Raw genomic sequence first — 22,534 nt, 5'->3', positions numbered from 1 at the left:
TGTCAAGCTGTATAGTGGGATTCAAAAGAGAAAAAGATAAAACTTTGGACCACAAAAAGAATTTATGGTAGAATGGTGAGATTTGAATTAGGTGAATGATTTTAAGACTAGATACTTAAATGGTACTTAATATATAACACGTGCTGTTCTAAGAACTTTTTGTATATTAGCTCATTTACTCTTAAGAAGAACCCTATGAGGTATGTACAAATGTTATCCTCATTTTACTGATAGGGAAACTGAGGCACTGTTAATGTTAAGTGGCTTGCCCAAGGTCACCCAGCTAATCAATGACAGTTATTTGAGAACCATATGCTTAATGGCTATGCTATGCTATGCAATGTAGAAATACGAGTATTGTGAAAGTGGCACATGTAAAGGGCTATGGATATTTAGAGAACAGAGAAATTACCTTAAACCTTGAAGGATAACAGTGTTGCACAGAACAAGCGCTACAGAGAAACAATGAAACACAGGTTCTTAAAAGCTGAAAAGGAAGTGAGATAAATAATTATCAAATTGGAGACCTAGTTTTTACCAAGGCTTCTTAGAAGAGATGGGTTGGGAGGGCAGTATTAAAGAACCTGAAAGGATTACTTGGCAGACAGTAGATAGGTCTGCATTAAGACAGGAAAACACTTGCAAAGAGGCTTTATACGTTTTTTCCAAGGAAATGAATGAAGCAGGCTACAGCAAGTTTATATTTTGGTTGTAGCAACCTGATTGTATACACTAAATCAAACCAGGGTATTCTTGTTGTGTATTATAGGGACCTGATATACAGTTTAATTGCGGAATCATTTGATAGGAGCGTCTTTACAATTGCAAAGGTCTTTGCAAGTTTTCTTGGCATAAAAGAAACTTGGCATTTAACTTTTTGCTGCTCTTCTGTTTGGGGAGTCTACCAGTCATATGTAAGATTTTTTTTTGTGAGGGAAGGGACTGGTGGCTAGGGAAGAAATAAGCTTTCCTTATTTTGATTTTTAAATTACTTGGTTTGGCTTTAGTGTTATGCTTTGTGGACGTCTTTGAAGATATAACATTTCATTTCAAACAAAGTCTCATTTAGGGTAAAGAGATTTGGTCTAAGCTGAAACTAATTGACATATCTATGATAGCAGTTCCCAGTCTACTGTCCCTGAAACTTGCTAATCAGCCATAATGTCAGATTTTTCAATTTAATGGGTTCTTTCTTTTTTTCCTAAAATTATATTCTTTTTTTGACTTAAAATGCACCTCCCATTTTAAGTCCTTTCTTTTTTTCTCCCCCTGCTTTTTCTTCCCAAATCCCCTCAGTACATATTTTAGTTGTGGCATGTGGGGCGCCACCTCAGTGTGACCTGATGAGCGGTGCCATGTCCACGCCCGGGATCTGAACCAGTGAAACGCTGGGCCACCTAAGCAGAGGGCGCGAACTTAACCACTCGGCCACGGGGCTGGTCCCAAGTCCTTTCTTGACAAAATTAAAAATATGAATCATTTGTCAGTCTTACCAATTAAATAATTTTTTTTTTTTTTTTAGTTGTCTGGGAATCATTGACCTAGAACTCTAATCTTTGTTTTGTACTTTTACGTCAGCACTGAGACCCTGTGTTTTCCTAGTCACATTGAGGTGTAAATTTGAAAGAGGACAGGTATAAGCACTGATCTTTTTAATTTGGAAAAGATTCTCTTTTATTTTCAGTATTTGGTGATTGATGACTTGTTTCACCAAATTCATAGCCACCTCAGACATGAAGGTGGTAGGAAGAGAAGAGAGAAAGGAGAAGATAAAGATGTGACCAGTCTTTGGGCCTCGATATGCTATTCAGAATGGGATCAACTATAGATCTGAAATACAGCACTATACATGCAGTGTAAGAAGACTTTTTGTTTTAATTAGAGGAGGTTTATTTTTATAACTTAGATTGAAGAATGCAACCCGTGTCATAAGAAAGACACAGATAAAATCCTGTTTGAATTTAGGTGAAGGAGAGGTTTGCATTTGTAAATGTAGGCCTAGAATATTCACCTGTGCAAAGTATTTAGTGAGTGCTATGTATCAGGCACTGTGCCAGGTCAGAGTATAAAGTAACTGAAATTTAGTCTCTTTCTGAGAGATTTATAGCTTATTGGGGAGGGGGGAATATGACATTCCATAAAGTTTGAAAATGTTGAAAGATCAGGGGCCAAAATATATGATTTAAAAAAAACAGTGTGAACAATAGTAGAACATAGGAAAGTTTTAGCTGAGAGTTTGGCAAATCAGAAACAAGGCTAAAGGAAAGTTTGATGGAGAAAAAGAATAAAATAAATGTTATGTAAATAGTTGGAGATAAGATTACTTATTTAAATACTTAAAAATGTGTATATGTGTCTGCGTGATGGTGAGGTTGAAAACCAGACTAAGAAGTTGAAATTTGATCTGTTGGATATTGAGGAGTCATTCAAATTCAGAAGTACCACAGTGAAAGTGGTATTCTATGACTGTTTGTTTGTGGTGCTAGTGGTGTGTAGTTTGGAATATAGTGGTGAAAGACTCCAAGACAGTGATACCAGTTAGGATTCTTCTGGGGAAAAATAATCAACACTATTTTTCCATTTTCTTGTATGACTATATATTTTCCAGATCAAATCAAAACCAGTCCTAGGGCTGGCGCGGTGGCCGAGTGGTTAAGTTCGTGCGCTCTGCTTTGGCGGCCCGGGGTTTCGCCAGTTCGAATCCTGGGCGCAGACATAGCACTGCTCATCAGACTATGCTGAGGTGGCGTCCCACATGCCACAGCTGGAAGGACCCACAACTAAAAATACACAACGATGTACTGGGGGTCTTTGGGAGAAAAAGGAAAAATAAAATCTTTAAAAACAAAACAACCCCCAAAAAAGCAAGCAAAAAAAACCAGTCCTATGTGAATTTGGGTTAATTATTAAACCTCTCTGTATAGGAGCAGATCAGGTTGTGAGGGACCTTCATAATGGAAAAAAGAATACAAAATTGTGACTACAAAATTAGGTATAGGGCTTGGAAGGGGAATATGCAGATGAAGGGCGCTGAACTTAAGTTTAATTAGCTTTACAATAAATTCTCTTTACTGTGAATTAGCCTCTGTCCCTGCATCTCTTTCTTCATCTGTTAAATGGGGATAACAAATGTACGGTGAACATCATCCCAGTTTGCCTAGGACAGTCCTGGTTTATGCCTGTGATCCTAGTGGCACGCCCAGTTTAGCATTTGTTTTCGGAGTTTTTGTTTTTTAATTAAATATAAGCTACCATTAATGGTTCCGATAAAATGAACCCAGATAGATTCAGTGAACATCCTTTTTTTTTTTTTTAACCTCTGCCATGGTCTGTATTAGTGCATGAGCAACGTGTGAGGTGAAGAACGTTCTCACTTTAACATGTGGTTATATCTGAAGACATCCAATGATAACCCAGGCCTGACACTTTCCAGATAGAAAGTAACTAACAGCTTCTTTTACAGATAGCGTGAAGGGCACTTGCTGATAAAGTGTGCTGAGACATGAGTGGCTGGGTACAACTAACTTGCTGGATGGGATGGGAGAAGTATTTAATGCTGCTGTCTCTGCTAGCCACTTGTACCAGCTAGTTGTAACGTTGCATTCTAAGGTCTGAGAGATTTGTATAGCCGGCATGCCTGGGAGTGGGGTCAATAGGAAACATGGAAAATTTTAGATTTGGTGTAAGTGAAATATTTGCTAGGAATAGAGGCTAATCAGTCCTGTCAGAGTGCCTACAAAGAGTAGTAGGAATGTTGTTGCTACAGTGGTTTTGTCAACAACCGTTTCCTTTTTCATAGTGTTTAGTAATGCTTTTGTAACCTTTTGGCAGCAGGGAGCTCAAATAAAGGAAAATTAATGCTTAATGATAAATACTGATGTTTTGTTTTTCATTTGAGTTGATGAATCTATAACTAGTACACAAAATGTTTGCCAGCATTTAGCATCTCTCATGGTCACATGACAATCTGAATGCACAAATCTGCTGAAAAAGCATCAGGAGTTACTTTCAGATTTGGTAGTTATTTTAAGGAGATTATAGCTGCAGACAATAGTTTGACACATGTAACTGCAGAACATTAAAGATAAAATTATTTCTGCAATGATAATATAAATAGAAATTTGATGGATCATAGCATCTTGGGTAAAACAGGACTCTTACTAAATTATGTAACCTGTGTAGCCAAGATACACTTGGAATTGGTTGTAGTTCATGTATATTTCACAGTTGTAGTCAAAGAGGCTTGATATTTTACTGAACAAAGCTACAGTTGTCAAAATTTTCAATTTTTTATATGCACAGTTAATGTAACTGAATTACAGTGTTTTTGAGACAATACTGATGTTGAATCCAAAAAAGAATACTTTGGCGTGTTGTTATAAGCTTGCTTTCTTTGTTGCCTTTTATTAATTGGATTTCATAAACATTTGACTCTTTGAAGAGTTACTTGATAAATCAGTCTATGTATCCTGCATTGTTATTGAACATTTTTGCAAGCAAGTCCTCTAAATTTTGATGACATTTTATTCAAAAACAGTTGAAAATATTTCTTCAAAATATCCCATAAATGGAGCGAAAAACTTCAACTTTAGAAGCTTTTAGTGAATTATAATTGTTGAAATAAAGTTTTTAAGATTTAATTGTGAATAACCTGAAATACACATCTGTGTTGGGCTATCATTCACAATCTAAGATCTCTTCCATTGTATGACCCAGGAGATGGCTGTTCATGTTTATCATTACAGCCTGTAACTATGAAACAATATTTTCCATGTGAAAGTACTATAAGAATTCAATCTCTAAGAACTTATTTTAATTAGGCTCTGTATTCTGAATATTAGGTGGATTTCTGCCTTATCGATTGACACTTTTTTTCTCAATACCATACCTTTTGTAATTCATATTACTCTAAAAACTTTTTCTTGTATTGCAAGAGAAGAATTTATATGAAAGCCATAGCATTCTAATGTATATCATTACTATTCCTGACACATCAGGTGGACCTGCTTTAGTTTTGTGGAAAACCAACCTAAGTACTTTTTCTAGGCTAGTTACTGTCCTGAATCTTAATAAGTCTGCTAGCTAACAATGTTAACATTATGATGTCTTAGGTTAATATTAATTTCACTGTGACACAAGCCATAAAATAATTTTTTCAATTGTTAGTTATTGCTTTATTAATTTTATTTACATTTTTCACTTTGAATCACACTTAAGATGTTATTACAAGATTGTAACAATCTGGAAACGGTTTCTTTTGCATGGCACCTCGCCACTAAAAAGATAAACTAAGCAGCAAAATAAAAAGCAGAACAAAATAAACAAAAAAGAAAATTCAAGACTAGCTGACAGTTAAGATATGTGAAACCCATAGTATTTAATCCCTAATGTAGTTTCAACATCTCCTGCGTACTCCATGTAAAATGTACGTTCGTGTTGTTCTTGATGTTTCTTTGACCACATTACTGCCTGTCTTTTTTTTTTTTTAAAGAAAGTATTTCTTTAGCGTTTTCCTTTAAATCTTTGCTTACTAGAAAGAATGGCAAGGGACAGAATGCCCTGTTATATTTTTGTAGTCAGTATGGTTTTATTTCTTCCTTTCTCTCTCTCTTCTTTCCTTCTCCCCTTCCCTCCCTTCTCTTCTCTTCTTTCCCTTTCTTAACCTCTTTACACTCTCTATTTTACTTTATTCTTTCTATCTTAATGAAGAATAAGGTAGTGTAATCTATATCCCTGCTTCCCACAATTGATAACTTGTGGAGTGTTCTATGAAGAAGTTATGGCCTTTTGATTTTATTTTCAGTATGTAGCTATAATGGCAACTAATATTGTTCACTTAAACTTTTACTGAAAGAGATGGTTGCAATATATTTCTTTAAAAATCCATTTTCTAGAATAACATAGTAATTACTGTTAAAGAGATGAGCTTCATTCCCACCTCCCCACCCCTAAATCTCTGGTAATTTAAATTTCAGGACAAAAATTAGAGAAACTCTTAAAATTGTTTTTTATAAAGTGCATATAAATTTCATGAAGAAACTGATGTTTGAATGGGGTCTTGAAGGTATTGAAAGTTTTGAGTACAAAATATGGTGGGAGGAGTCTCCATATATGGAGAAGAAAAACTGTATTTTCATTTGGTCGGGTGTTGGAATACATGAAACGCAGGAATGGAAAACAAAGTTGAAACCTAAGTTGGGGCAGGCAATGGAAGTCACGTCCCTAAGTGATAATCAGAGCTGTGTTTTATTGCTATTACCAATGTAGTAAGAAATATAGGAGAACATTTGCATAAAATCAAGGAGACTCTTTAAAGTATAATTATGGTAGCTAGCTACATACTTAATATTGCAGTAGTCAAAGTAGCAAATGACTTCTGAGGATTCACATTTTATATATAGCAAGCTATTTTAATTATCTGCATGTTTTTCTTTTTCTCAGATATAAAATTCCATCTAGTTTACCCCATTATTTGGGGATATATTCATTTGTTCTCCCATCTTTTCTATCTTATTTTTTTCTACCTTTATTGAGGTATAATTGACAAATAAAATTGTAAGATATTTAAAGTATACCATGTGATGGTTTGATATATGCATACATTGTGAAAGTTAATTAACACATCCATCACCTCAGATATTTCTCTTTTTTGGTGAGAACATTTAAGTTCTACTCTCTTAACAGATTTCAATTATACAATACAATGTTATTTTGTATTAACAAATGGTATGGTTACCATGTTATCCTCAGAACTTATTCATCTTATAACTTAAAGTTTGTATGCTTTTACCAACCTCTCCCTATTTACCTGACCCCCCAGCAACCACTTGTCTGTTCTCTGTTTCTATGATTTTAACTTTTTTTTAGATTCCACATATAAGTGGTACCATGTCCTATTTGTCTCTGTCTGACTTAATTATCTAATGCCTTCCAGGTTCATCCATGTTATCACAAATGACAGGATTTCTTTCTTTTTTTTGTGAGGAAGATTGGCCCAGAGCTACCATCTGTTGCCAATCTCTCTCTTTTTGCTTGAGAAGATTGTTGCTGAGTTAATATCTGTGCCAGTCTTCTTCTACTTTATGTGGGATACAGCCACAGCATGGCTTGACACGTGGTGCTAGGTCTGTGCCTGGGATCTGAACCTGCGAACCCTGGGCTGCCAAAGTACAGCATGCGAACTTGACCACTATGCTGCTGGGCTGGCCCAGGATTTCTTTCTTTTAAAAGGGTGAATGATATTCCATGATGTATATATATACCAAATATTCTTGATCCATTCATCCATTGATGTACTCTTAATCTGCTTCATACCTTGGTTGTTGTGAATAAGGCTCCTATGAACATGGGAGTACAGATATCTGTTTGAGATGTTGATTTCTCTTTGGATATATACCCAGAAGTGGTACTGCTCGATCAAATGGTAGTTCTTTTAATTTCTTGAAGAACCTCCATGCTGTTTTCCATAATGGCTGCACCAATTTATATTCCCACCAATAGTGCACAAGGGTTCCCTTTTCTCCACATCCTAATATTTGTTCTCTCTTTTCTTTTCGATGCAAGTCATCCTAAAGGACATGAGGTGATAAATCATTGTGGTTTTGATTTGCATTTCCCTGAGCATTAGTGATATTGAGAACCTTTTCCTGTACCTGTTGATCATTGGCATGTCTCTTTTGAAAAATGCCTATTTACGTCCTTTGCCCATTTTTTAACTAGGTTATTTGTTTTTTGCTGTTGAGTAGTATGAGTTCCTCATATTGTGGATATTAAACTCTTATCAGATATAAGATTTGCAAATATTTTCTCCAATTCCATAGGTTCCCTTTTCATTTTGTTGATGGTTTCCTTTGCTGTGCAGAAGCTTTGTAGTTTGATGTAGTCCCACTTTTTAATTTTTGCTTTTGGTGTCCAATCCAAAAAATCATTGCCGAAACCAATTTCAAGGAGCTTACCCCCTGTGTTTGCTTCTAGGAATTTTATGGTTTCAGGTCTTATATTCAAGTCTTTAATCCATTTAGAATTGATTTTTGTGTACAGTGTAAGATAACGGTTACAGTTTCATTCTTTTGCATGTGACTGTCTAGTTTTCCCAACACTATTTATTGAAGAAACTGACCTTTCCCCACTGTGTATTCTTGGTTCCTTTGTGATAAATTGAATGACCATATATTTCTGGCTTATTTCTGGATATTCTATTCCATTGGTCTGTCTGGCTGTTTCTATGCCAATACCATACTGTTTGATTACTGTCACTTTGTAATATAGTTTGAAATCAGGAAGTATGATGCCTCCAGCTTTCTTTCTCAATTATGCCTTGGCTATTTGGGATCTTTTGTGGTTCCATACAAATAATAGGGTTGTCTGTTTTATTTTTGTGAAAAATGCCACTAGAATTTTGATAGGGATTGCATTGAATCTGATATGTCATTTGATTTCTGGGCTTTCAATTCTGTTCCATTGATCTGTAGGTCTGTTTTTTTACCAGTACCATCCTGTTTTGATTACTATAGCTTTGTAGTATATTTTGAAATCAGGGATTGTGATGCCTCCAGCTTAATTCTTTTTTCTCAGGATTGCTTTAGCTGTTTGGGGTCTTTTGTTGCCCCATATGAATTTTAGGATTCTTTGTTCTATTTCTGTGAAGAATGTCATTGGGATTCTGATTGGGATTGTATTGAATCTGCAGATTGCCTTAGGTAGTATGGACATTTTAACTGTATTTATTCTTCCAATCCATGTGCACGGAATATCTTTCCATTTCTTTATGTCTTTATCAATTTCTTTCAATAAAGACTTAATAGTTTTCATTGTATAGGTCTTTCACCTTCTTGGTTAAATTTATTCCTAGAAATTTTATTCTTTTTGTTGTGATTGCAAATAGTATTGTATTCTTGAGTTCTCTTTCTCTTAGTTTGTAATTAGAGTATAGAAATGCAAATGATTTTTGCAAGTTCATTTTGTACCCTGCCATTTTTCTGTTATTGTTGATTATTTCTAATAGCTTTCCAATGGATTCTTTAGGGTTTTCTATGTATAAAATCATGTCGTTTGCAAACAGTGAGCATTTCACTTCTTCATTGCCTATTTGGATACCCTTTACTTCTTTTTCTTGCCTAATTGCTCTGGCTATACCTCCAGTACTATTTTGAATAAGAATGGTGAGGGTGCGCACCCTTGTCCTGTTTCTGTTCTCAGAGGGATGGCTTTTAGTTTTTCCCCATTGAGTATGATGTTGGCTTGGGTTTGTCATATATGGCCTGTATTATGTTGAGATACTTTCCTTCTATACCCATTTTATTGAGAGTTTTCATCATAAATGGATGTTAGATCTTGTGAAATGCTTTCTCCGCATCTGAGATGATCACGTTTTTTATTCCTCATTTTGTTAATTTGGTGTATCACATTGATGGATTTGTGGATGTTGAACCATCCCTGTGTCCATGGTATAAATCCCACTTGATCATGCTGTATGGTCCTTTTAAGATTTTGCTGTATTCGGTTTGCCAGTATTTTGTTGAGGAGTTTTGTATCTCTGTTCATCAGCAAAATTGGCCTGTAATTTTCTTTATTTGTGTTATCCTTGTCTGGCTTTGGTATCAGCTTGATGTTGGCCTTGTAGAATGACTTACGAAGTATGCAGTCTTTTTCAATTTTTTGAAATAGTTTGAGAAGGATAGGTATTAAATCTTTGAATGTTTGGTAGAATTCTTAAGAGAAGCCATCTGGTCCTGGACTTTTATTTTTTGGGAGGTTTTTGATTACTGTTTCAATCTCTTTACTTGTGATTGGTCTTTTTAATTCTCTATTTCTTCTTGATTCAGCTTTGGCAGATTGTATGAGTCTAAGAATTTATCCATTTCTTCTGGATTTTCCAATTTGTTGGCATATAGTTTTCATAGTATTCTCTTATGATCCTTTGTATTTCTGTGGTATCGGTTAATTTCTCCTCTTTCATTTCTAATTTTATTTGAGCCTCCTCTCTTTTTTCCTTAGTGAGTCTGGCTAAGGGTTTGTCAATTTTATCTTCTCAAGGAACCAGCACTTGGTCGTTGATCCTTTCTACCATTTTTGTGGCTTCAATTTCATTTATTTTTGCTCTAATTTTTATTATTTCCCTCCTTCTGCTAACTTTGGGTTTTGTTTGTTCTTCTTTTTCTATTTCTGTTACGTGCAGTTTAAAAGTGCTTACTTGAGATTTTTCTTGTTTTTTAAGGTGAGCCTGTGTTGCTATGATTTTCCCTCCTAGGACCACTTTTGCTGCATCCCATGAGTTGGTGTGGTATAATGTATTTTCATTTTCATTTGTCTCCCGATATCTTTTGATTTCTCCTGTAATTTCTTCAATGACCCATTGGTTGTGCAGTACTATGTTGTTTAGCCTCCACATATCTGTCACTTTCGTAGCTTTTTTCTTGTAGTTGGTTTCTAGTTTCATAGCATTATGGTCACAAAAGATGCTTGATATGATTTCAGTCTTCTTAAATTTATTAAGGCTTGCCTTCTTTCCCAACATATGGTCTATCTTTGAGAATGTTCCATGTGCACTTGAGAAGAATGTGTATTCTGCTGTTTTTATATATGTTCTATTAAGTCCATCTGGTCTCGTTTTTCATTTAATTCCATTATTTCCTTGTAGACTTTCTGTCTAGATGATCTATCCATTGATCTAAGTGGGGTTTTAGGTCCCCTACTATTATTATGTAGTAGTTCACTTCTCCTTTTAGGTTTGTTAATAGTTACTTTATGTACTTTGGTGCTCCTATGTTGGTTGCATCCAAATATGTATTTCTTATTGTAAATTACAATATCACAATGATCAATCTGTTGTTCAAAGTGGGGTTTTGAAGTCCCCTGCTATTATTTATTGCTGCCTATTTCTCCTTTTAGTTCTGTTTATATTTGCTTTCTATATTTAGGTGCTCCAATGTTGGGTGCATAAATATTTACAGTTCTTGTATCCTTTTGATGAATTGACTCCTTTATCATTTTGTAATGGCCTTTGCTGTCTCTTGTTACAGTCTTTGTCTTCAAGTCTATTTTGTCTGAGAATTATGCTACCCTAGCTTTTGGTTTCCCTTTGCATGTAATATCTTTTTCCATCCCTTCACTTTCAGTCTGTTTGTGTCCGTAATGCTGAGATGAGTCTCTTGTAGGCAACATATATTTGGGTCATGTTTTTTAATCCATTCAGCCAAAAAACATTTACATTTAAAGTAATTATTTACATGGATGGACTTACCATGGCCGTTTTGTTGTTTTCTGGTTGTTTTGTAATTCTTCTATTCCTTTCTTCCTCTCTTGTTCTCTTCCTGTGTGATTTGATGATTTTCTCTATGGTATACTTTGATAACTTTCTCTTTATCTTGTATATCTCCTCTAGCCTTTTACTTTGTCGTTACCATGAGGCTTACTTAAAACATACTTGCCTGCTCACTCCATGTTGAACCCTGAGGGGATAGCTCTGGTGAGTGCTGCATTCCTGTTAAGAATGCTTATTTATTTGCCATAGTCTTGTGGGTCTTGTGGACACAAGCCCATTGGCTTTCAGAGCTAGGTGTTTTGGGAGTCTGTCTGTTTGGTGAGAGTCTTAAGATTTGGAGCACTAGATGTGGAGGTCAAACCCTTTGCTCCTCAGGGAGAAGGTGGAGTTGGGGATTCCCTTCTGACTGTATGGCATTGTGGCAGGGGTGGGGTTTATGATGAGAGTGTGTCTCAGCCTTTCCTACCTGTTTCAACCTGGGTATTTTTGCATTTGTACCGTGTGTACGAGTCGCTAGTCTAGTTTCTGGATCTCTTTCAGAGGGAATGCTCCAAGTGTAGCTGTACATTTGGTGTGTCTGTGGGAAGAGGGGAGCTCAAGATCCTCCTATATCATCATCTTGGTCAACCCTTGGGGGAGAAAAAAAACAACTTTACAGTTTTATTTTAAGTTAGCCTAAGCAAAACTGTTAGAAGCAACTATTAGGAATATATATATATATATATATATATATATATACATATATATATATATATATATATTTTTTTTTTTTTTCCACTGACATAGCCAAGTAAAAAGTCACTTAGATTGTCAACTAGTTTAATTTTAATCTACATCTCTTTAGTGGACATTTGTACTCACTGGCAGCCAAGCATCTGAGCCCCTTATCTATGTGTGGGGGTATTTCCTACCTTATGAGTTTTGGTGATAGGCACAGACCACCTCCCTATGTGGAATCTTGGGGAAAAAACCCAGACATTTGTTTCACTATGCTTTGCAGCTAGCAAATAGGCATGTGACCTAAGCTGAGACTTAGATGCACTTGTCCTGTACTTTGAATTAGAAGCTAGTAACACAAAGAAGTAGGGACTACAGAGCTTCTATTGTAGTTGGAAGCAGTTGCAAGAGCTGCAGCAGGATTGAATTTTAATGCCAGTGATGCCAGGGGGTGGTGTTCACTTTCCAGGAGTGGAACTGGTGCAGTCAGTGGTGTTTAGTGTTCACCAGTGCTGGCAGTGGTGTCCTTAGGAGACTAATTATGGCTTGATTTTGACTATGATGCCACAGCTCGCTAGACTTCCTTGTTCTTGCCAGGTGCCAAACGTGCTTCCTCAGCCTTGTTGACATGTTTGTTGGTTACCTGATTTTCTTTTAATAAATTTATTTTCTGTTTAAATTAACCAAAGGAGCTTTCAATTTCTTGTAACTTAAGAATCCTAACTGATGCAGTTTTCTTTTCTAGTGCAGGTAATTGAGAGTGACTATATTTGGTAAAACATTTAGACATATAGTACTATTTAGTAGCATTGGTTGCCTTAATAATAATTTAAAATGTTCTTTTTATGAAATTGCCTTTGACTTATACGTTAGGATCTTTTTTCAGTTTCACTGTGGTCTAGTATTAGTAGGCTAATCTAGCAACTGGTCTTGAAATCCTAATTAATTTTTTCTTAGGCACATAGGAATAGGGATTATGGAGTACATAGAATTTGGTGAGAGCCATAAGAGTGTCCTGGATAATGGAAGATCAGCCTGGAGTAAAATCACTTGATTTATACATATATGAAGACTGTGTTTAGGCTTTGGCTAGTCCCTAATTCTATTGATCTTTATAATGTGGGAACTTCTTATAGAATTGATTTTTCTTCCTACTGTCTCTGTAATCTGGATTGTTTAATACTGCTGGCTCTGTCATACTTCTTATATTTTGGAACTTTGAAAAGTCACTTTGCTTTCTCTGTTTTTGAGGAAGATTAGCTCTGAGCTAACTGCTGCCAATCCTCCTCTTTTTGCTGAGGAAGACTGGCCCTGAGCTAACATCTGTGCACATCTTCCTCTACTTTATACGTGGGACGCCTACCACGGCATGGCTTGCCAGGCGGTTCCATGTCCACCCCTGGGATCCGAACCGGCGAAACCCAGGCCGCCAAAGCGGAATATGCACACTTAGCTGCTGCACCACCGGTCCAGCCCCCACTTTGCTTTCTTTGCCTTAAGTTTTAAAATGATGGAGAATAAACTAATCTCTAATGTCCTCTCTAGCCTTAGCATTTGATGGGTCAATGAAATGTGATTTATTTCCTTTTTCTTTTCTAAAGTTTGAATGCCAGCAGTGCACTTATGCTGCATGGATCTGGACAGATCGAATTCTTTGCTCAGTGAACTCAAAATGGCCAATTAAGACATAGCTATTGGGAAGTATGTTAAAGTACAAGTTCAGTAAGTACCAAAGTCTGGGGGTATTCAGTAACTGTCATTCATGTAGTTTATGAAAATCATTTGGAAAATGAACAGCTTTGTATATTCACAGTTGAAATTCTTGGAAGACAGTATAATATCTGGTTGAAAACTTCAAAACCAGAATGCTTAGGTTTCAGTCTGGCTCTACCATTTATTAGCAGTGTGACCTTGGGCAAGTTACTTAACCTCTCTGCATCTTAGTTTCTTCATCAGTAAAATGGGGATAAAAATAGAACCTACCTTACAGAGTTCCTGTGAAGATTAAATGAGTTTGTACATGTAAAGTATCTGAAGTGTCTAGAAAGGTGCAAGACATATGGTACTCATCATTAGCAATTATTATTTTCATGTTATTATATAATCTCATGTAGCTAAAATACATTTTGTCATTTTACTTATAATTCTTGTACAAATCTTGAATTTGAGATCATAGTTTCATGTATATCCAAAAGATTTATTGTGCATATCTGCTTATCTTGTCATGAATGTTTTATGGCATTCTACTATTATTAATAGAGCAAATAATTTATAACCATTAAATATTGCACTATCATGGGATTCGTTGCAGTGTTTGGCACAGAGATCATAGGTTTGAAGCACATCCATAAAAGCTAGCTGTGTTTTAAAGAAGTTATGAGATTTCAAGTTTGCATAGCTGATATAGTAATGTAATTGAATTGCTCTAATAATAAACTTAACATTTCTCTCAATCCTATATAGATTTTGGTCCTTTCTCTACTTCCTGTTGATAGAAGTAGAATATTGAAATACAAGGAAAATTAAAATGGCAGCATTGACCAAGAATATTGCTATCATATGAGAATGTTTCAGTGGTACCTCCTTGGCAATGCATTGATTTCTCTTTGCTTATCTTGATTTTATAATTCAGATGTATTTTATGCTTCATTATTAATGATAGGTGTAGTCTTTCTTATTAGTTCTTGGATTTTCTATCTAAGAAAATTTTGTGAAACAGTATATACTATAACATTTGAGAACATTTTCATAGTTTCTTTTCATAAAATAGCATAATTATCACTATACTTTTAGATTTTAATTCCAAATCTTTAATTCAACTAAAATGACATCATTTTATTTTATTTATGTATTTATTTTGGTGAGGAAGATTGGCCCTGAGCTAATATCTGGTTCCCATCTTCCTCTTTTTGCTTGAGGAACATTGTCCCTGAGCTAACATCTGTGCCCATCTTCCTCTATTTTGTATGTGGGATACTGCCACAGCATGGCATGATGAGCAGTGTGTAGGGCCATGCCTGGGATCTGAACCCAGGAACCCTGGGCCACCAAGGTGGAGCATGTGAACTTAACCAGTTTGCCACCAAGCTGGCTCAACAATCATTTTAGAGACCATTTCTTTAATCATTGTGTTTTTTATCCTGTTTCCTTTTTCAGGACCAGGGTTCTGATCAAGCAGGAAAGGAGAAAGCAAAAGGTAAAGAGAATATGTTTATTTGTGTTAGCTTTATGAAAAAAGTGATCTTCTGAAGCATTTTTCCAAGGGTAATAACTAAGTGAAATTGGAAGACTCTCTTCCTTTAGTCTTCTCAACCTTGTAGATAGGTTGATAATCAACCATTTTGCTTAGGCAGAGACTTAAGGACCTTGTTGATTCTTGTTGTCATTCTAGTTCCAAGATGTATCCCAAGTCTGATAACTTCTCACTACCTATACTATTAGCACCCTGATTCAAATCATCATCATTTATTGCCTAGAGTAGTATAATGGCCTTATAATCTACCACCTTTTTTTGTTTTTTAATTACATTGATCATTACACAGTAAAGTTGAGCATGTATGTACATTACAGCTCAGCAGTATATATCTGAGTGAAACTCTTCCACTTGTGAACTTTGAGACATGTACAAGCTTGTTTGGATATTGTTGTTGTTAAGTAGAAAACAAAAAAAAGAGAGAGAAAGAGAGAAAGAAGGACAGGGGAGGAGGAAGGAAAGGGGACCACCCAAATGTCCATTAGCAGAAAATGGTTAAGCAAATAGTGGCATACCCAAGTAATGATGGAGCAGTGAAAATGTTTCAACTACGTGTAATTAGTGTGGATGAATCTCAAAAACATAAAGTTAGATAAAGAAAGCAACTCACAAAATACAAGCAGTAAGATTCCATGTACGAAAAGTTCCAAAACAGAAAAAATATGTTCGAAGGTAGTAAAATTTAAAGAAAAGCAAGGGAGTGATTATTATGAAAGCAGGATAGTTGTTAACTCAGTGAATTGATGCTTCATTGTAAATTTAACTTGTATTTCCTTGATTACTAATGAGACTGACTATCTTGTCATTCAGGTTTCCTCTTTTGTCAGGTACTTTTCCAAGTAGTTTTTTCATTTTTTATTTGAGTTGTTTGTCTTTTTCTTATTGTGTCTATGTATTTAGGAATTATTTGTCAGGTATATTTGTCCTTTGGCTTTTAATTTTAGTTTTTCAATCCTGTCTTTGAAGAAAAGTTCTTAATTTTAATGTAATTGAATTTATCACTGTTTTTCTGCTTTATCTTTTACTCCTTTGTAGTCTGTGACACAGTGGTTAGTATGATCTTTTAAAGGCACAAATCAGAATTTATCATTCCCCAGCTTAAAAGCCTCAATTGCTTTTCATTGCTCTTAGAATGAAATCTGATTTTACCAAAGTCTAAAAGAACCAGAAGGATCTGCACCCTGCCTGCCTCTCTGACCTTGTTTCTTACTACTTGCCCTATTCATTTTATTTCAGCCACACTGACCTTCTTTCTGCCACTGTTCTTTGTCTGGAATAGTCTCCCTCGAGATATTTGCATGTCTGGCTTGTCAACATTTGAGTCTCAGCTAAAGTATGTCCTCTTAGATTGGCCTTCTCTGATCACTACATCTAAATAGCTCCCTGCCCTCCAAATGCTGTCTCTCCTTTACCCTCTTTAATTTGTCACTCTTTCATAATCCTATATTTTCTTAGAAATTTGTTTATTCTGTCCCCCCCATTAAAATATCTTCATGAGAAGAAGGATTTTACCACGTTTGTTCATTTTCTATCTCCTGTGCCTTGAACTGTCTCTAGCAATAACATAGACACTCAATAATAAATAAACTATGAATGAAGGCTGTCCCAAGACTATTTTTAAAAAGTAATCTAACTCTATCTGGATCATTCTTTTGAATATTTATCAGAAAGGGAAAGACACATGGCTCTTCCCAAGGTGTTGATCTCTAATCGTGTCACTTTTCTCTTTGAAAATTTCATACCTTCCTTTACCTCCCCAAACCTCTCTTTCCCAACACTATTCTTTATCACTTCATGCTCGTTAAATGACCTTGTATCATAGTTCAGAGGAAATAGGAGCTATCAGATGAGAATTATCTCAAATTTCTACCACCAGTTCTATAAACCACCTTCCTTCTTCATCCATCTTCTCTTTCCCTCCTCTAACTACAGAAGTAATTCCCTCTGATCAAAGGAAGGTCTCTCTGTCTGTGATCTGGATTCCATTTACTTCCGCTTTCCATTGATATTTACACATACTGAATTTTCTCCTATTAGACAAGTAAAGGTGTCTCTGGGTCCTTTCTCTTTCCTGCTATGCCCTTTCACTCTCATCTCCCATTTTTTCCTTAGTCCACTTCACTGTACAGCTCTTACTAGTGTCAAAATTGAACTTTATAAATCATACAGACAGAAAATCAATAAGGAAATATTGGTCTTAAATGACACATTAGACCAGATGGACTTACTAGATATATGCAGAGCATTCTATCCCAAAACAGCAGAATACACATCTTTTCAAGTCGGTCGGAACATTTTACAGGATAGAGCATATGTTAGGCCACAAAACAAGTCTCAGTAAATTGAAGAAGATTGAAATCATATTAAACATCTTTTCTGACCACCATGGTATGAGACTAGAAATCGACTACAAGAAGAAAACTGGAAATAACAAAACATGGAGTCTAAACAACATGCTGCTCAACAACCAGTGTGTCATTGAAGAAATCAAAGAGCAAGTAAATGATACATGTCTACCTAAGGAAGTAAGAAAAATCTCAGATAAACAGTCTAATCTTACAACTAAAGGAACTAGAAAAGGAAGAACGAACAAAACCCAAAGTTAGTAGAAGGAAGGAAATCGTAAAGATCAGAGCAGAAATAAATAGAAACTGAAAAAATACCATAGAAAAGATCAATGAAACTAAGAGCTGGTTCTTTGAAAAGGTAATTGATAAACCTTTAGCCAGACTCGTCTAGAAAAAAAGAGAGGCCCCAAATAAGTAAAATCAGAAATGAAAGAGAAGTTATGTCTGACACCTCAGAAATGCAAATATCATGATATTACTATGAACAATTAGTTGCCAGCAAATTATACAACCTAAAAGAAATAGATAAATTCCTAGAAATATACAGTCTTCTAAGACTGAATCAGGAAGAAATAGAACATCTGAACAGACTGATTACTAATAATAAATTGACTCAGTAGTCAAAAAACTCCCAAGAAACAGAAGTCTAGGACCAGATGGTTCCACAGGTGAATTCTGCCAAACATTTAAAGAATTAATACCTGTCCTTCTCAAACTATTTCAAAAACTTGAAGAGGGAGGAATGCTTCCAAACTCATTCTATGAGGCCGACATTACCCTGATACCAAAACCAGACAAAGACACTACAAAAAGAGAAAATTATAGACCAATATCCCTGATGAATGTAGATGCAAAAATCCTCAGCAAAATATTAGCAGACTAAAATCAACAATACATTAAAAGGATCATACACCATGATTAAGTGGGATTTTTCCTAGGCATGCAAGGATGGTCAGTATGCACACATTAGTCATTGTGATATGCCACATAAACAAAGCAAAGAATAAAAATTGTATGATTATCTCAATAGATGCAGAAATAGCTTTTGACAAAATTCAACATCCATTTATGATAAAAATTCTCAACAACGTGGGTATAGAGAGAACCTACCTCAACATAGTAAAGGCTGTATGTGACAAACCCACAGCTAATATCATATTCGATGGTGTAAAGCTGAAAGCATTTCTTCTAAGATCAGGAACAAGACAAGGATGCCCACTCTCACTACTTTTATTATATCGGAAGTCCTAACACAGCAATTAGTAGGAAAAATAAAAGCCAGCCTGATTGGAAAGGAATAAGTAAAACTGTCACTGTTTACTGATGACATGATACTTTATACTAAATATATATATATATACTTTTTATTTTATATATATTGTTTATATATATATATACACACACACACTAAAACCTCCACCAAAAATTATTAGGATAAATGAATTCAGTGAAGTTTCAGGATACAAAATTAATATACAGAAATCTGTTGGGTTTCTATACACTAATAACGATCTATCAGAAAGAGAAATTAAGAAAACCCTCCCATGACAATTGCATCAAAAACAATAAAATACATAGGAATAAATTTAACCAAGGAGGTGAAAGACCTATACTCTGAAAGCTATAAGACATGGATGAAAGAAACCGAAGACAAATAAATGGAAAGATGTATTGTGCTCACGAATTAATACTGTTAAAGTGTCCATACTACCCAAAGCAATCTACAGATTCAATGCAACCCCTATGAAAATACCATTGGTATGTTTCACAAAACTAGAACAAATAATCCTAAAATTTGTATAGAACCACAAAAGACCCAAAATAGCCAAGCAATCTTGAGAGAGAAGAAAGCTGGAGGTATCACATTTCCAGATGTCAAACTGTACTACAAAGCTATAATAATCAAAACATTATGATACTGGCACAAAAACAAGTGCAGAGATAATGTAACAGAATAGAAAGCCCAGAAATAAACCCACAAATATATCGTCAATTAATCTACAACAAAGGAGGCAAGAATATTCAGTGGGGAAAAGACAGCTGTTTCAATAAATGGTATTCGGAAGACTGGACAGCTCTAGGCAAAAGAATGAAACTGGACTACTTTCTTTCGGTATGTGTAAAAATAAACTCAAAATGGATTAAAGACTTAAACGTAAGTCCTGAAACCATAAAACTCCTAGAAGAAAACTTAGGCAGTAAAGTCTTTGACATCAGTCTTAATAATTTTTTGGATCTGTCTCCTCAGGCAAGGGCAACAAAAGCAAAAATAAACAAATGAGACTACGTCATACTAAAAAGCTTTTACACAGCAAAGGAAACCATCAGCAAAATGAAAAGGCAATCTACCAAATGGGAGAATATACTTGCAAATGATATATCTGATAAAGGGTTAATGTCCAAAATGTATAAAGAGCTCATACAACTCAATATCAAAAAAATAATTCAATAAAAAAATGAGAGGAACTGAATAGACATTTTTCCAAAGACATTTACAGATGCCCAACAGACATGTAAAAAGATGCTCAACATCACTAATCCTAAGGGAAATGCAAATCAAAACCATCAAAAGACAATAAATGTCAAGTGTTAGTGAGGATGTGGAGAAAAGGGAGCCCTCGCGCACTTTTGGTGGGAATGTATACTGTTGCAGCTACTATGGAGAACAGTATGGAGGCTTCTAAAAACATTAAAAACTAACATATGACCCAGCAGTTTCACTTCTGGGTATTACCTGAAGAAAACAAAAACACTAACTTGAAAAGAAATATGCACCCTTATGTTCATTGCAGCATTATTTGCAATAGCCGAGATGTGGAAGCAGCCTAAGTGTCCATCGGTGGATATATTGGTAAAGAAGATGTGGCATATATTTATTCAGTGGAATATTAGCCGTAAAAAAGAATGAAATCTTGTCATTTGTAGCAACATGGATGGATATAGAGGGTGTTATTCCAAGTGAAATATGTCAGACAGAGAAAGATAAATATCATCTGATTTCACTTATATGTGGAATCTAAAAAACAAAACAAATGAACAAACAAAAGAGAAACAGACTCATAGACACAGAGAACAGGCTGGTCATTGCCAGTGGTGAAGCTGGTGGTAGGTTGGGCAAAATAGGTGAAGGGGATTAAGAAGTACAAACTTTCAGTTATAAAGTAAATAAACCATGGGGGTGTAATATACAATGTAGGGAATATAGTCAATAATATTATAATGACTTTGGTGACAGATTGTTGGTAGAATCATTGTAGTGATTATTTCGTAATGTGTGTAAATGTGAAATCACTATGTGTACACCTGAAACTAACATAATGTTCTATGTTAACTAAAATTCAATAAAAAAATTTGAACTTTATGTTATTCAATTCCAAAGATATTTTTCATATAGTTTAATGTGTCATCATCTGCTTTTCCATAACCTTCATCTTTTTTGTTTTGGTGATACAAACTTTATTTAACACTTCATGAAGTGAACAGTCTTCTTTCAGAGAGCTGCTGCCCGTTCCCTTCATCTTGAAACAAGCTCTTCCCTTGCTTCCTTTGACACGTTCTTAAGATTTTATTTGTCTCCCTGGCTGCTCCTTTTAAATGTCTATTTTCAATTTAAAATTTGATTGTCTTCTGGAAGTTTTCTATTTATCTTCTAATTATTTTTTACTTGTCTCTACCAAATGAGACTTGTTAAAAAAAGTTGAGCCTAACAACAAAAAATCAAACAACCCAGTCAAAAGATGGGCCGAGGACATGAACAGACATTTCTCCAAAGAAGATATACAGATGGCCAATAGACATGAAAAGATGCTCATCATCACTCATCATCAGGGAAATGCAAATCAAAACTACACTAAGATATCACCTTACACCTGTTAGAATGGCAAAAATAACCAAAACAAAAAGTGACAAATGTTGGAGAGGTTGTGGAGAAAAAGGAACCCTCATACACTGTTGGAGGGAATGCAAACTGGTGCAGCCATTATGGAAAACAGTATGGAGATTCTTCAAAAAATTGAAAATAGAAATACCTTATGACCCAGCCATCCCACTACTGGTTATCTATCCAAAGAGCTTGAAGTCAGCAATTCCAAAAGTCCCATGCACCCCTATGTTCATCACAGCATTATTTGCAATAGCCAAGATGTGGAAGCAACCTAAGTGCCCATCAACTGATGGTTGGATAAAGAAGATATGGTATATATATGTATACACACACACACACACACGCGCGCGCGCGCAATGGAATACTACTCAGCCATAAAGACGGATAAAATCGTCCCATTCACAACAACATGGATGGACCTTGAGGGTATTATGTGAAGTGAAATAAGCCAGATAGAGAAAGACGAACTCTGTATGACTCCACTGATAGGTGGAAGTTAAACATATAGACAAAGAGAACTGATTGGTGGTTACCAGGGGAAAGGGGGGGTGAGGGGAGTGCACAAAGGGTGAAGTGGTGCACCTACAACATGACTAACAATAATGTGCAACTGAAATTTCACAAGGTTGTAAACTATCATAATCTTAATAAAAAGTTAAAATACCACACAAAAAATATTTAGAAATAAACTTGATATCCTATAATATGAAATATGTCACCAAAAGCCATTGGAAGTCATAACTATACATATAACATATTTTAAATATTTTAACAATCTGTCTTGTATACTCATGCTTTAGTACATTTTTTTACTAAATAAAGATTTGCTTGTCTTAGATATCCCCATAGGAATTGTATGTGGAGGTCTAACTGTGCTAACAACTTTGTTAATGTGCTAAAAAGATTGGAAATGTGTTTTGAATTTATTGTTTATTTGATATTAAATAATAAAATAGTGAAATTGTCTGCAAAAGTTACCCCCCCAAAAAAAGTTGAGCCTAATCTTGTCAGGTAAATTAGTTACATACATTTGTTCTCTCTAGGAAAAGAAAGATTAGAGGTTATCATGA

The 22,534-nt window shown here is 35.3% G+C and overlaps 1 protein-coding gene across 1 annotated transcript in view; it reads left to right on the top strand.

Moving 5' to 3' along the window:
• LOC123276070 (regulator of DNA class I crossover intermediates 1-like) overlaps positions 1-22,534 on the top strand; it is a 68,946-nt gene that overhangs the window by 1,988 nt on the left and 44,424 nt on the right. The window contains exon 2 of the mRNA XM_070492664.1: positions 15,137-15,176. The gene's annotated coding sequence lies outside the window, so the exon portion shown is untranslated. The remainder of the gene's footprint in view (positions 1-15,136; positions 15,177-22,534) is intronic.

Source organism: Equus asinus, chromosome 21 (genome assembly GCF_041296235.1).
Source record: "Equus asinus isolate D_3611 breed Donkey chromosome 21, EquAss-T2T_v2, whole genome shotgun sequence".
NCBI lineage: Eukaryota > Metazoa > Chordata > Mammalia > Perissodactyla > Equidae > Equus > Equus asinus.
This window is presented reverse-complemented; position numbering and strand designations above follow the sequence as displayed.